Genomic DNA, 17,020 nt, shown 5'->3' on the forward strand with positions numbered 1-17,020 from the left:
CGGTTCAAGATGATGATTTTAAAGTTTATTTTAGCTTTGTTTTATTTAATATAAGTTTGTTTACATTTTTACTAATTTAACCTTAATTAAAAGCCATTAAATTTCATGATATTAAGCCCATTATGTCAAATTCCACTATAAATGGTCTAATATCAACATAAGGACCTTTCATTTAATAAGCTATAGTAATTAGACACCTTTATCAAATAAAATACAACTTTTGCATTTTATGCGATTAGGTCCTTTTATCAAATTGAGCTATTAAACAATAAAATTAGCTCACGAAATTTTCACACATATATATTCACATGCTGTAAACACAAAAAATAATATTAAAATAATTTTACAACCTCAAATTTTGTGGTTCCAAAACCACTATTCTAATTTAGCTAAAACCGAGTTGTTACAACTCTCCCCCCTTAGGGATTTTCGTCCAAAAAATATTGCTTTCTCATAGCATCCTCGGGTTCCCATGTTGCTTTTTCAACCCCGTGTCGATGCCATAATACTTTCACTAACGCTATTCCTTTATTTCTTAACTCTTTGACCTCACGAGCTAGAATTTGGATCGGTTCTTCACTATATGATAAATCTGTCAGAATCTCAACTTCGGTCAGGGAAATAACATGTGAAGGGTCAGATTTGTATCATCTAAGCATCAATACATGAAATACATTATGAATCTTTTCTAACTCAGACGGTAATGCTAACCGATAAGCAACTGGTCCGACTCGCTCAATGATCTCATACGGTCCAATGAATCTCGGACGCAATTTGCCTTTACGACCAAATCGAAGTATTTTCTTCAATGGAGATACTTTTAAAAACACTCTATCCCTGATCTGAAATTCAATATCTTTCTGTTTCAAATCTGCATATGATTTTTGACGATCTGACGCTGCTTTCAAACTATCGTGGATCACTATCACTTTCACTTCTTCTTCTGTTTCTCTAATCAAATTGGCCTCGTGAATATTATTTTCACTTAGTTTAGTCTAGTATAATAGTGTTCTACATTTATGACAGCATAAAGCTTGGTATGGTGCCATCTTTATACTCGATTGAAAGCTATTGTTAAACGTAAAATCAATCAAAGGCAAATATTTTTCCTATATACCTTTAAACTCAAGAATACAACATCTCAACATATCTTTGAGTATCTGTATAACTCGCTCAGATTGACCATCTATCTGTAAGTGAAATGTGGTACTAAAATGTAGTTTTGTACCCAATGTATCTTGTAGTTTCTTCCAAAACCTTGATGTGAACCTCAGATCTCTATCCAAAATAATAAAAACAGGTACTTCATGTAATCTCAAACCTCGGAGATATACAACTCAGTCAACTTTTCAAGCGAACAGTTCGTTCGTACCAGAATGAAATGAACTAATTTCGTCAATCGCTCAACAAAAACCTAGATTGCATCTTTCTTACTTAGAGATAGGGGTAAACCCAAAACAAAATCCATAGTCACTCTATTCCATTTCCACTTAGGAATCATAATCTGCTGCAATAAACCTGATGGTACTTGATGCTTAGCTTTAACTTGTTGACAAATTAAACATTTAGAAACAAACTTTGAAATATAACGTTTCATACCCTGCCACCAATAGAGCTGTTTCAAATCGTTATACATTTTCATGCTTCCCGGATGAACAGACAAACAACTACTATGTGCTTCATTCAAAATCATCTGAATCAACTCTGAATTCCTCAAAACACATATTCGGCCCCTGAATCTTAAATAGTCATCTGAATCAATTTGAAACTCTAAACCAGGGTTCAAATCACATTGAGTTTTTTTAGTTAACATTTCATTATCAACTTTCTGAGCTTCATAATTCTGTTGTAAAAACAACGGTCTCGTTTTTAGCTCAATTAAAATTGAGTCGTCATCAGATAGAGCCAACTGATTATTCATTGCACGTAGAGCAAACAAAGATTTTTGGCTTAATGCATCAACAATAACATTTGCTTTTCCCGGATGGTAGTTAATTACTAACTTATAGTCTTTTAGCAATTATAACCATCTCCGCTGGCTCAAATTTAAATCTTTCTAAGTCATCAGATATTTCAAACTCTTGTAATCTAAATAAACATGGCATTTCTCACCAAACAGATAATGGCGCCAAATCTTTAATGCAAACACAATAGTTGCTAATTCTAAATCATGCGTCGGGTAATTCTTTTTATGCATCTTTAACTGTCTCGAGGCATAAGCTATGACTTTGCCTTCCTGCATCAAAACGCAACCCAGACCATTCAATGATGAATCACAAATTTTTTACCCGATTCTGGCTGTACTCACACTGGATCTTCGGTCAAAAGAGTTTTCAACTGATCATTACTATTCTGACATTTCTCATAGCATTCAAACTTTACATCTTTCTGAAGCAATCTCGTCAACGGAGTCACAATCATCGAAAAGCCTTTTACAAATCGTAGGTATTAGCCAGCTAGTCCTAGAAAACTGAGGACTTCGGATACATTTTTCAGAAGTTTCCAATCCATTATTGTAGAAATCTTGTTTGGATAGACTCGAATACCTGATGCTTACACAATATGCCCCAGAAAACTAACCTCACGCAACTAGAATTCACATTTACTAAACTTTGCATATAACTGCTTATCACGCAGAGTCTGTAATACAATTCTTAAATGTTCGGCATGCTCAATTTCATCTCTCGAATAAATCAAAATATCATCTATAAATACAACAACAAATCGATTTAGGTACGGTCTGAAAATTCAGTTCATTAAGTCCATAAAGATAGCGGGTGCATTCGTTAGTCCAAAAGGCATAACTAAAAATCCATAATGTTCGTACCTCGTTCTAAAAGCAGTTTTTGGCACATCAGAGTCTCTAACCCACAACTGATAATAGCCCGATCTCAAATCTATCTTTGAAAACATTGTTGCCCCTTTCAATTGGTCAAACAAATCATCAATTCGCGGTAAAGGATATTTGTTCTTGATCGTCACTTTGTTAAGCTGTCTGTAGTCTATACACATTCTCATCGTGCCATCTTTCTTTTTAACAAATAATATAGGGGCACCCCAAGGCGAGAAACTCAGTCTTACAAATCCTCTATCAGTCAACTCTTGCAATTGGGATTTCAATTCTTTTAACTCTTTCAGAGCCATTTTGTACAGAGCTATCGATATAGGAGTTATACCGGCATTAACTCAATGCCAAAATCAACCTCTCAGATTGGTGGTAAACCCAGTAACTCTTCAGGAAACACATCTGGATACTCACACACAACTAGCACTAATTCAATCTTATTTTCAGTCACTTTCGTATCAAGCATATAAGCCAAGTAAGCTTCGCAACCCTTTCTCACATATTTCTGAGCCAACATAGATGAAATCACTACTGGCAAACCATTCAGATCATCTGACTCAATTCTAATAATCTCATTATTCTAACATTTCAAATCAATCTTCTTTTTTTTTTTTTGCAATTCATAATAGCATCATGCAACATTAGCCAATTCATACCCCGAATTATATCAAACTCGTCAAATGGAAACAACATCAAATCCGCCAGAAAGCAATTATCCCAAATCATTAATGGACAGTTCTTGTACACTTTATCAACCAACACACACTTGCCTAAAGGGTTTAATACTCTAATTACAAATTCAGTAGACTCTATAGGCAAAGTCTTACTGGGCACTAAATTCACACATATATACGAATGAGTTGATCCTGGATCTATCAATGTAATAACTTTAGTATCATAGAGAGTAAAAGTAATGGTAATAACATCTGGAGATGATGCTTATTAACGAGCACGAATAGTGTAGGCTTGTGCAGGTGCTCTAGCATCAGATCTCACAATAGTGTCTCGTGTCACATCTCTACCACAACTTACATTTCTTGTGTTTCTAGGTAGTCTACCCCTAGCTGCAGTGTTACTCGTCCTCGTGTTCTGAGCATTATCTTTTTTAGCTAACTCTGGGCAATCTTTAATAAAGTGATCTCATGAACCATAACTGTAACAAGTTCTATTATTATTTTTCACCCAACAATTTCCAAACTGCCCTCTTCCACATTGATGACACTCAGCTTTAACATCTTTTCCAACTGATAAATCGTAATATATACATATTTTTACTCCATGCTTGGCATATTTATGAATGATTTTTCCTTGGTTTTAGTGAATTTGATGCTCCTAACCCTTTAATTTCATGTTTTATACTCAGGAGAGCTTAGGATGGCAAAAAGAGCAAGAAACGAGCAAAAAAAGGAAAAATTGGGCCTAAATAAGTGCTTCACACAGCCTAGGCACTTCTACACGGGTGATCCACATGCCCATGTATGACACACAAGTAGACCACACGCCTGTGTGTCATGGCCGTGTCGGCTAAGAACCAACTCAGTATTGCACACGACCTGAGCACCTTCACACAGGCATGGCACACAGCCGTGTCTCTACCGAGCCCAAGCCTAGTTCTTTTCGAAAAAGGGCACTTTTGAGGGTTTTGAGGCATTTTAAAGCCTATATAAACACCCTAGAAGAGGATTAGAGGAGACACGCAGAGTTGGAGGAAGAAAATACTCAAGAACAGCCATCGAAATCACCTCGGAGCCAGGATCTACATCAAGACTAAAGATTTCCATCCAATTTCCTAGAAGTTCTTTGGGTTTATTTATGTTTTGCTGTTTTCCAAACTTTGAGATGCTTTCCATTAATATTATGAACTAAACTCCCTAAATACCTAAGGGAGATGGAACCTATGACGAATCTTATTACTATTTGAATTATATGATAAAGACTTATTCTTATTCTTAATTGTGAGTTCTAAATTCTTGTTTTAATATTCCAGGTTATTAATTCAGATTTTGATGTGCTTATTCAGTGGAGGAAAAGTCCCTGTTTAAGAGTAGATCATTCATAATTAAGTGGAGTTGAATGCAATCCTAGAGATAGGACAACATAAATCTGCCGGATCAGAGTCAAATCTAATAAGGGAAACTATAGATTGAGTTAATGCAATACTAGGGGTTTTAATTAGAAAGAGATTTCAATTAATCAACCTAGAGTCAGTTGTTCTTAGTCTGGAGAGAGATATTAACATAAATTTGGGATTTCTATGAATTAAGATAAGTGAATCAATTGTCTATTTCAGAAGTAATAAGTGAAGTCTAGGTGGATTCTTCCTTGGGTATTGTCTTCTCCATCGGTTTTTCCTAAAGTATCTTCCAAACTTCATTTTTGTCGTAGTCTTAGTTAATTAGATAATTAGTTTTAGTTTAAAAACACACTTAAATTCTTAGGCTAGATAATAAAAAGATAGTAATTACTAGTACTTTTAGTCCTCATAGATATGATATTTCCATCTCACTAGAACTACACTACTATTCGATAGGTGTGCTTGCCTTAGTCAAATTTAAAGTTAGTTTTACGACCATCAAGTTTTTGGTGTTGTTTCCAAGGACTAAGATATTAGGAACACTTAATTTTTATTACTTTAGCCATTTATTTTTATTGCAATTTAATTTTATTTTAATTACTAAATTTTATTTTATTTACTTCTGATAGGTTTTTATAGTTTATGACTAGAAGAAACCCGTCAAGACCTCTACTTTTTGATAGTGAGATTGAAAGCACAACTCGTAGAAATCGAAGAGAAATAAGGCGAAGCCTATGATACATAGAGGAAGGACAAGAGGACGATATTCAAACCACAACCGAGGAGATGGCTGATAATCAAAATAATCAGTTACCCTCTATGGCTATTGCAGACCTAGTAAATAAGAATCCTGTTCCTCGTACTATGTATAATTATGCTAAACCTACTTTAACAGGAGCTGAATCGAGTATAGTTAGACCTGCTATTGCTGCAAATAATTTTGAACTGAAACCTAACACGATTCAAATGATACAACAGTTTGTTCAGTTTGATGGTTTGCAGGACCAGGATCCAAACACTCATTTAGCGAATTTTCTGGAACTCTGTGATACTTTGAAGATCAATGGCGTTTCTGATGATGTCATTCGCCTTCTGTTGTTTCCATTCTCATTGAGAAATAAAGCTAAACAGTGGTTAAACTCGTTACCACGAGGGTCAATCACTACTTGGGAACGAATGACCGAAAAATTTTTACTAAAATATTTTCCGCCGGCTAAAACAGCTAATCTAAGGAATGATATCTCTTCTTTTGTGTAGATGGATTTAGAAACTCTTCATGATGCATGGGAGAGATACAAGGACTTATTGAGAAGGTGCCCTCACCATGGGTTACCTCTATGGCTGTAGGTTCAGACGTTTTACAAGGTGTGAACCCCTCAACAAGGCATCTTATAGACACAGCTGCTGGTGGAACTTTAAACAACAAAACACCTGAAGAGGCTTATGAATTTATTGAAGAGATGTCACTGAATAACTATTAGTGGCAACTGTTGAGAATGAAGCCGACGAAAGCTGCTGGTGTTTTCAACCTCGACAAGGTTACTATGCTATCTAACCAGGTAGAACTTTTAAATAAAAAGATTGACGGTTTGTACGGTTCTACTTAGGTACATCCAGTAATGAGGTGTGATTCAAGTGGAGGAGGAGTACACACAGATTATCCAACCTTCAGCCCTAGCACCGAGGAGGAACAAGTTCAATATATGGGTAATAATAATTCTAGACCTCAAAATAACCCATACAGTAACACTTATATTGCAAGTTGGAGGAACCATCCCAATTTCTCGTGGGGTGGTCAAGGAAATCAAAGGCCACAACATCCCCCAGGTTTTCAACAACCACCTTACCAGCAGGAAAAGAAGCCGAACCTTGAGGAGATGCTAATAAAATTCATCTCGGTGTCAGAAACTCGTTTTCAAAATACTGAGACAGCTCTTAAAAATCAACAAGCGTTGATTTAAGGACTCGAAACTCAAATAGGACATCTTGCTAAGTTGATTTTTGAACGACCACAAGGTAGCTTACCGAGTAATACTAGAACTAACCCAAGGGAACAGCTTAATCCAACTACTATTCGAGATGAGGAAGGGTTAGTTGAAACTGAACCAAAACTGAGGCAAGGAATTGTGGTAAGTAAAGGTAAAGGTGAGGTGGACCACAATGAGCAAAAACCAGTAAGTAAAGAATATAAACCTCGTGTGCCATACCCCAGTGCGATAAGGAAAGACCACACGGACGAACAATTCAGTAAATTCCTTAAATTATTAAAGAAATTACATATTAACTTACCATTTATTGAATCTCTTTCGCAGATGCCGAACGCAGTTAAATTTTTAAAGGAGCTTTTACCAAATAAGCGGAAGTTGGATGAGGTGTCGCATGTGGAGTTGAATGTAATTTGCTCAGCCATTCTACAGAATAAGCTACCCAGCAAGTTGAAAGATCCAGAGAGTTTTACAATTCCTAGTTTAATTGGTAGTTTAAACGTTAACAATACTTTGGCTAATTTAGGGGCAAGTATTAATGTCATGCCCTATAAAACGTTTAAACAACTAGGTCTTGGGAAACCTAAACAAACTAGGATGAGCATTCAACTGGCAGATAAAACAATTAGATTTCCTAGGGGCATTATTGAAGACGTGCCTGTTAAAAGTGATAAATTTATATTCCCAATTGATTTTGTTGTTCTAGACATGGAAAAGGATAGTGACATGCCTTTAATTTTAGGAAGGCCTTTTTTAGCAACTGCTAGAACTATCATAGATGTTGGCACAGGTAAATTGATACTTCGTGTAGGCGATGACACGATTATTCTCCAAGCTCGTGATCATGCCAAAATATCTGGTAATTGAGATGATTCGGTTAGTTTAAATAATATTATAACTCAAACTTCTTTACAGGAATCCCCTGGGAAGAACATGATGGAGCCTCATTCTAATCCATGCCACAAAAGCAGATCGACTCACGAAGAACGAAGACTTCAGATCGATAAACTAGACGAATAGCGAACACATGTCAAAGAGAAACCAAAACTACACGATGAATCAAAGCGACACCTCAATTAGCGTAAGGATGAAACAGTAAAATTTAAAGTTGGGGATAAAGTATTGTTAGATGAAAATGACCCTCAGATTGCTACCACAGAGCTTAATACAAACAGAGCGACTCCTTTCACAGTACTGAATGTTTTCCCATACGGTACAATTGAGGTAAATCGTTCTCAATTTGGCACTTTCAAGGTGAATATTACTCAACTTAAACTTTATGAGGATAATAGAATTGATAGCAGAAGTGAGGAGTTTCAACTCCTCAATCCACCGTAATCATGCGGATGAGAGGTAAGTCGAGCTTAGACTCTAAATAAGCGTTTCTCGGGAGGCAACCCGAGCACTAACACCACTAACTTGTTTATTTTAGCTATTTTTAGTATTTTTGTGCAGGTACAATGACGCACACGGCCTAGAAACACGGGCATGTCCTTGGCTGTGTGGAAACAGGGCTAACAATTCCCCAAGTACCAAGCCACATGACCATGAAGTTGATTCACACAGGCGTGTGAAGTACCGCACGGGCGTGGAAGAAGCAGAGAACCTAGCACACGGGCATACGATGCGACCTTGTGCACCACATAACCTGGACACACGGGCGTGTCCTAAGGCCGTGTGGTGATTACTCATTCAATTTTCACGATAAACACGGGCTAGACGCTCGCCACATGGGCGTGTGACATGGTCGTGTGGCCTAACACGGGCTTCACACGACCGTGTGCCTTTTTAAACCCCCCAAACCCTAATCTTTGTCTTTTGTCTTCTTCCCCAACTCTCCCCACCCTAAGCCGCAGCAACTCCTTAACCCCCTCCTCCTGCCACCACCTCCACATATCTCCTTCGGCACCAACGGCTCACGACTCTAATGATGAGGACTTTTGAGTTCCTTTATTTTACTATGAATTTTATTTCTATTTTTATGTTTATTTAAATTTTATTTTCTCTTCTTTATTTTTGAAGACTTATGTTTTATATTTTAAACTCTACTTATCTTTGTGATTATTATCAAATTATCCCTTAATTCTCTTTCACAATAGTGTTTATTTTTTATTAGTATCTCAGAATCATGCCTTTTATTCGGCTCTCACATACAATTCTCGCTCTCGCTAATCCAAGGATCTCATCCAAAATTTCAGGGCAGTTTCACTTCTCTCCCTCTCTTTTGATATTATCTCTATATTGCTATTATATATCTTTGTACATTAAGAACAATGTACATCTTAAGTGTGGGAAGGTTATTTATGTGATTATAAAAAAATCCCTGAATTTTTATCTTGTTCTCAAATAATTTTCTCATATCATTATTGGAGTAAATTTTGATTAATTTATGATTTTTATTGATATGTTTTGAATTAAATCATAGGTAATTATGCATTGATTGTGTAAACTTTAAGACATTAGAGAATCGAGTATGATAAGTTGAAACATTTGAGAATTAAAATTGCTAGTTTGTTTCCCTGAATTGATGTATTATCTTGAAGTTTTGGATTTACAGGTTTGATATCAAATACCCATAATTTTTATGAGATTTTGAGCCTTTTAAGAGCATATATCCTTCTTGCTCACTGATTTTATTGATTATGAGTGTGTCAACATTGGTTTGTTATTCTAGAACTTGCATCGATTATACATGTCAAGACCACACCATTTTAACTCTTTTATCATACTTTTTGATTCGTTAAGAATTTTTTCCATTTTCTTGATTCCCTTTTTGTCGAGATTTGAATTGGTTAATTGCCTAACTATTTTCTTTCATTTGAATTATATAATTCTCTATTATTTTTGTAATTATTCTTATTCTTAAAAAAAACATACATATTGGTAGTAATTCTTTGTTTTTGAGCTTAAGTATTTAATTCCATATTCTGAGATGAAGCTCATGTTTATTCAATTGATGTTAGTTATTTTTCCAGTTAGGTAATTTATCAAGTTAATCTCGATTCTAAAAGTTTCTTTTTCAGCCTTTAACCACACCTTAACCCAAAGCCCCGTTACAACCCTTCAAAGACCTTTTGATTTGTGTATCATTTCATTTACAGTGGTGGAGATTTGATTTTCATGCAAGGCTATGGTAATAACTTTTCATGTTTGACTAATGAGTGCTTAATCATTGAACCTTAAAAACATTAAGTGATTTGAGTGAACCTTTAGTGAGAATATCAATCAATGTCAATTTGGAATTAAAGATAATTACTTAGATAAAGGGCGATGCCTATAATTTTATGATTAAAATGCTCAAATTTGATTATTTGAAACCTTAATATTCTTTTAGTTAAATTTTCAATGTATGAATGCTTGTGGAGTATTTTGAAACATTATTGATAAGAATTATAAGTTGAGAAGAATTTATTTTGATTGTGAGTTGAGGATTTTGCTTGAGGACAAGCAAATGCTTAAGTGTGGGGATATTTGATAAACCGTAATATATACATATTTTTACCCCATGATTGGCATATTTATGAATGATTTTTCCTTGGTTTTAGTGAATTTGATGTTCTTAACCCTTTAATTTCATGTTTTACGCTCAGAAAGCTTAGGATAGAAAAAAGAGCAAGAAACGGGTAAAAAAAGGGACAAATTGGGCCTAAATCAGTGTTTCACACAGCCTAGGCACTTTCAAACAGGTGATCCACATGCCCGTGTCGACTAAGAACCAACTCAGTATTGCACATGGCCTGAGCACCTTCACGCGGGTATGGAACACGATCGTGTCTCTGCCGAGCCCAAGCCTAGTTCTATTCAGAAAAAGGAACTTTTGAGGGTTTTGAAGCATTCTAAAGCCTATATAAACACCCTGGAAAAGGATTAGAGGAGACACGTAGAGTTGGAGGTAGAAAATACTTAAGAACAGCCATCAAAATCACCTCAGAGCCATGATCTACATCAAGACTGAAGATTTCCATTTAATTTCCTAAAAGTTCTTTGGGTTTCTTTATGTTTTGTTGTTTTCCAAACTTTGAGATGCTTTCCATTAATATTATGAACTAAACTCCCTAAATACCTAAGGGAGATGAAACCTATGGCGAATCTTATTACTATTTGAATTATCTGATAAAGACTTATTCTTATTCTTAATTGTGAGTTCTAAATTCTTGTTTTAATATTCTAGGGTATTAATTCAGGTTTTGATGTGCTTATTCAGTGGAGCAAAAGTCCCTGTTTAAGAGTAAATCATTCATAATTAAGCGGAGTTGAGTGCAATCCTAGAGATAGGACGACATAAATCTGCCGGATTAGAGTCAAATCTAATAAGGGAATCCATAGATCGAGTTAATTAGGGGTTTTAATTAGAAAGAGATTTCAATTAATCAACCAAGAGTTAGTTTTTCTTAGTCTCGAAAGAGATATTAACATAAATTTGGGATTTCCACAGATTAAGATAAGTGAATAAATTGTCTAATTCGGAAGTAATAAGTGAAGTCTAGGTGGATTCTTCCTTGGGTATTGTCTTCTCTATCGGTTTTTCCTAAAGTATATTCCAAACTTCATATTTGTCGTAGTCTTAGTTAAAAAACACACTTAAATTCTTAGACTAGATAATAAAAAGATAGTAATTACTAGTACTTTTAGTCCTTGTGGATACGATATTTTCGATCTCACCAGAACTACACTACTATTCAATAGGTGCGTTTCCCTTAGTCAAATTTAAAGTTTGTTTTACGACCATCACCAACACTCGATGCCGATGTGGCTTGAGCTTTAAGGTTGGTGTTTTGTTTTCTGCGATCTCTATTCTGATATCCCACTGAAGTTGTAGATCGATTAAAATAGTCTCTAGATTTCTTCAATAAGGAATGATAAGATTTACTCATCGATCTCTTCCTCAAATCTCTTGCCTCTGAATCAGACTTTCTCTTTCCTTTGTTGAGATCTTCGGCTTTACAAGCCCTTTCAACTAAAACAAAAAATTCTTTGATTTCCAGAATCCCAACCAGAATTTTTATATTTTCATTCAGCCTGTCAACAAATCTTTTACACATGATCTCTTCAGTGGAAACATATTCCCGAGCATACTTGCTCAATCGTACAAATTGTCTTTCATACTCGGTCACAGTCATTCTACCTTGTTTCAATTTTAGAAACTCTTTATGTTTCTGATCAAGAAATCATTGACTTATATACTTCTTTAGGAATTCAGATTGGAAAAACTCCCTGGTGACTCGTTCCTTCGGAACTACAGATATCAATGTTTTCCACCAATAGTATGCATTGTCTCTGAGCAAAGATACTACACATTTGATACATTCATCTAGAGTACAAGAAAATTCATCAAATACTTTGATTGTGTTCTTAAGCCAGAACTCAGCCCTCTTAGCATCATCATCAACTGTAGCTCGAAACTCTTCGGCCCCGTGTTTACGTATCTTAACCACTGGGGGCTTATATAATCGAATCGCATCTATCACTTGTGGCACAACTGGGACTTGTTAAGGAAAAAGTGGGGGTGGAGGTTGTTGAGTAGTCGAATTCATTCGTATGAATTTCGTAAACCACTCACTCATCATTTGGAAAAAGGTTTGCTTAGCCTCTCCCCTTTGGCTACTCGAAATAGTCCTAGAATCAGTTGGTGTTGCCCCTTGAGCAGGAGTAGGCACATTACTTTTAACATCGTCAGCTATTGATCGATCAGGATCCATTTGCTATATAAAAAAATATTTTAACTGTCAGTAATCATCACACTATCATGGTTTATATATATGGCATGTATAGCTAGACTCTCACACGCTACGTTAGACCTAGAATCGACTAAATCGTAACTCTGATACCAATTAAATGTAATACCCCTAACCTGTATCCATTACTGAAATAGGGTTACGAGGCGTTACCAATCAACCACAACATAATTCTTACATCTGTGCAATCATAATTAAAATCCATTCATATCAAATACATTGTCCCTTGTAAGGTCCTATGAAACCTTAAAACATGTTTAGAAGTGGTTTGGGACTAAACCGATAACATATACAAACTTTAGGAAACTTAGAAAATTTTTCTTTAATTTAGGGTCACACGCTCGTATGAACAGGCCATGTGCCTCACACGACTACCAGACATTCCCGTGTTACAAGCCATGTGAAAACAGGGCATACATACTGACTTGTACCACACAGCCGCAGACACGCCCATGTGCCATGGCCGTGGGAAATCTAGGGAGGTTACTGACTTGGGTCATACAGCCGATCACACGCCCATGTACTAGCCCATGTGCCACACACGGCCAGTAGACACGCCCATGTGTCTAGGCCGTGCCAAACCTATAGGGTATACTGACTTTAATTTGAAGGGTACCCCAAGAGACACACGGTCGTGTAGCATGACCGTGTGTCACACACGGCTGAAACACACGCCCGTATTTCTGCCCGTGTGGACAAAAATAGGCCATTTGCAAAGCCAATTTGCCACCCATTTCTTATACACACATAGTAACCAAGTTTAAACCTTTACCATACACTTATAAACAACCAAAACATACCAATTCATACATATATCATGCCATTTATCATCAACCATTTCAACTACTCTATTCCACCTTCAAAACCTACCAAATCATTATGCTAAAATTATCACAACTTGCATAAGTTCATGTACATTAATTCATCATATAATCAACTACTTCATATCAAAACACATCATTAAACCATATCAATAACTAAGGCCAACATACTAAAAACAACCCTATATGTATAAGGCATTATGCACATCAATTAGGCCAACTTAATGACCAAACACATACCAACATTTTCAAAAAAAGCTAGCCAAATCTCATGGCTATATCAAATCTCAAATCATATCATCAACTCACTAGCCTATACATGCCATATACCATATTTACAAGCATCCAAAAATACCAACAAGTAATCGATTGTGTGATGATGGTTCCCAATGATCCCTGATATCCGAGCTAGCTTTGATACTTTATAAAACACAGATAAATAACACACAATAAGCTTCATAGCTTAGTAAGTTTGTACTAAATATTTACTCAACAGTTCATAATATACAAATCATCAATTAATAAACACTTAATAAATCTCATATCATCATTCGATTCTAATACTTGACCATTTATCATATATACAAATCCATCAAGCTTCATACATATAGTATCAACTACCACATAGGTATTGTATGTACCTATACTTTTTTGTATTTATTTATTTCATTCTCACATCTTTGTTCGATACGTTAAATCATTTGAAAATCTTTCAATACTCTAAGAACTCACACACTTAGTGCAAAAAATGATTAGCCGAAGCTTATTGCACACTTAGTGCTCACATTAAACCGAAGCTATCTTAGTATCGCACATTAAGTACCAAACTTAGTCGATTTGTCGTCGTACAAAATCATAGTCATATATATACAATTTATGCATTATTAAAGCATTAAAAACATAATTATAACAATGTTTATCACATACGAACTTACCTCATACTCGGAATTGACAAATTGGATCGGTTACTCGATAACCTTCGATTTTTCCCGATCTATATCCGAATTCTTTATTTCTTGATCTATATGTATTAAAAATTAACCATTTAATCACCAATTCATTCAATTTCACCCAATAATACCTATTTGAGCATTTGTACACTTTATCCCCTAAAGTTTCACATTTCATACAATTTAGTCCCTATTTCATAAAAACAAAATTTACTCAAAATTCAATAAGACCCATGCTTATCCAAATTTCCTAGGGACTCCTAGTAGCCTAAAACTTTTATTAATTTCACAAATTAACCCCTCAATTTACACTTTTCTCAATTTAATTTCTAATATTCATTTTTACTCAAAATCACTTTACAAAACATGTATATCAAGCACCAAGCTTTCATAATTCATCATCAAACATCATAAAACTCAAGAAGTCATCATTGGAACTTTACAAAATCATCATCAAATTCAAAAATTAAAGCACAGGCTAGCTAGTACCCAAAGTGTAACAACCGGGTTTTAGCTAAATCAGAATAGTGGTTTTGAGACCACAAATCTGAGGTTGTAAAATTATTTTAATATTATTTTTTATGTTTACAGCATTTGATTATATATGTGTGAAAATTTCGTATGATAATTTTATCATTTGGATGCTTAATTTGACTAAAGGACTAAATCACGTAAAGTGCAAAAGTTGCATTCCACTTGTTAAAAGTGCTTAATTGCCATGGCTTATTAAATGAAAGGTCTTTATGTTTTAATTAGACCATGGTTAGTGGATATGGAGATAAATGGCCTTATATGTAACACCCCGAACCCGAGACCATCGCCGGTGTCGGACACGAGGGGTTAGCAAGCCAAGTTCACTTGTTTTGCCCATTCATTGGACATTTCCAGTCAGGCTGGAAAAACTGCGTCACTGTCGCCTTAAAAATCATATCTCGAGTTTAAAAACTCGGAAACTGGTTTCGTAAATTTTCCCTGAATTTAGACTCATATATCCATCCATGGATTTATTTCTAGAATTTTTGGTCAGGCCAATTGGTACAGTTTATTAGTTAAAGTCACCCATGTTACAGGGATCGACTGCTCTGACCTTCGCGCGGTATAACTTGAATATCTCTCTGTACAGGGCTTTAATGCTGGTGCCGTTTGTTTCTAATGAAACTAGACTCAAAATGGAATCTGTACATATAAGGTATGTCTCCTAATTATTTCTGGATAATTTATAGTAAATTTTAAAGTTGCGACAGGGAACCCAGAAACCGTTCTGGCCCTGTCTCACAATAGCTTTAATATCTCTTAACATGTAACTCCTATGACCATTTCGTTTCTTCCATATGAAAATAGACTCATCAATGTTCATTTACATAGCTGATTCACTATTTAATACCATTCCTACAAATTTTGTGATTTTTCACATTCACGTTACTGCAGCTGGCAGCATCTGTTTTTAAGGTAGGTCTTACCTATTTTGTAGTCTCCATGAACCAACTAGTCTTGCCTTACATAGGTCCACATATGATCATTTTAACCATGCCAATGGCTGATCATGTGACCAACATTCCCATTTCCAATTCATAGTCACATCATGGCACCATATATATATATACAAACCGCAAATAGTTTAAGTTGATACTTCACTATTACGAGCCATTTTCGCATGGCCGTATAACGTATACATCATAACATATTTAAACCAACAAGGGGTAGTCCTATACATGCCATTTCAAGTTCAACCAAGAATTTATACCAAAATGGGGGCTTGATAGTGTGGATGACTTCGACTTCAACGATCCCGAATCCGATTGCTATCGGCGAAATCTAGAAAGCGAGAGCCAAAGCGGTGAGTAAGCATTTTTATGCTTAGTAAGTCTCAAGGAATATAATCAACTCTAATTACAGCAATACATTCACATAGTTAAATGCATCATTTCATTAATGCACATTCACATAATCATACTTACTTCACCATCCCAACTCTTATGTTCATACACAAATAACGGCTTCATTAAGGCCGATAACTCGTTCCATCATAGGAGCGGATATTCACACGCTCTTACTCCTAGCGCGCAAAGCACACACCGCACTTACCTTGTCATTGGGAAATTTCACAAGTGCATTAGCTGAAATTTTCCAGCAAGCTTATAATTTTCAAATCACATACCTTGAGTTTAACCGGATGTCGCTACTCGATCAATCGCCTTGGGACATAGCCGGTTATGGTAACCCGCACCAAGGCCTCACGGGACTTAACCCGGATATCACGATTTGCACAAATGCCTTGGTCTTAGCCGGATAGAATGACTTCATACGAATGCCTTGGTCTTAGCCGGATGTAGCCACTAGCACAATTGCCTTCGGTCTTAACCGGTTATAATTTCCAGCATAATTGTCTTGGGGCTTAGCAGGATATCATTCAATTTCTCATGCACACATACATCAATAATCATTGGACATACATATTTATTTTCGTTACTAAGGCTCAAACACAATTATAATCACTAGCATAATCGCCCGGGACTTAGCCCGGGTATCATTCGAATACTCATACACACATAAATCAATAATCAATACATCCATATTTCATTCCACATAATTCAAGTAAGGTCACTTCTT

General features: G+C 35.7%; 1 non-coding gene across 1 annotated transcript; it reads right to left on the bottom strand.

Annotated features, from left to right (window-relative positions):
- Window positions 1–6,143: 6,143 nt before the first annotated feature.
- On the bottom strand, window positions 6,144–6,250 carry LOC128291278 (small nucleolar RNA R71). The gene has a single exon (XR_008281054.1). It is a non-coding gene; the product is annotated as a small nucleolar RNA R71 (small nucleolar RNA).
- Between the last annotated feature and the right edge of the window lie 10,770 nt (window positions 6,251–17,020).

Source organism: Gossypium arboreum, chromosome 3 (assembly GCF_025698485.1).
Source record: "Gossypium arboreum isolate Shixiya-1 chromosome 3, ASM2569848v2, whole genome shotgun sequence".
Classification (NCBI taxonomy): domain Eukaryota; kingdom Viridiplantae; phylum Streptophyta; class Magnoliopsida; order Malvales; family Malvaceae; genus Gossypium; species Gossypium arboreum.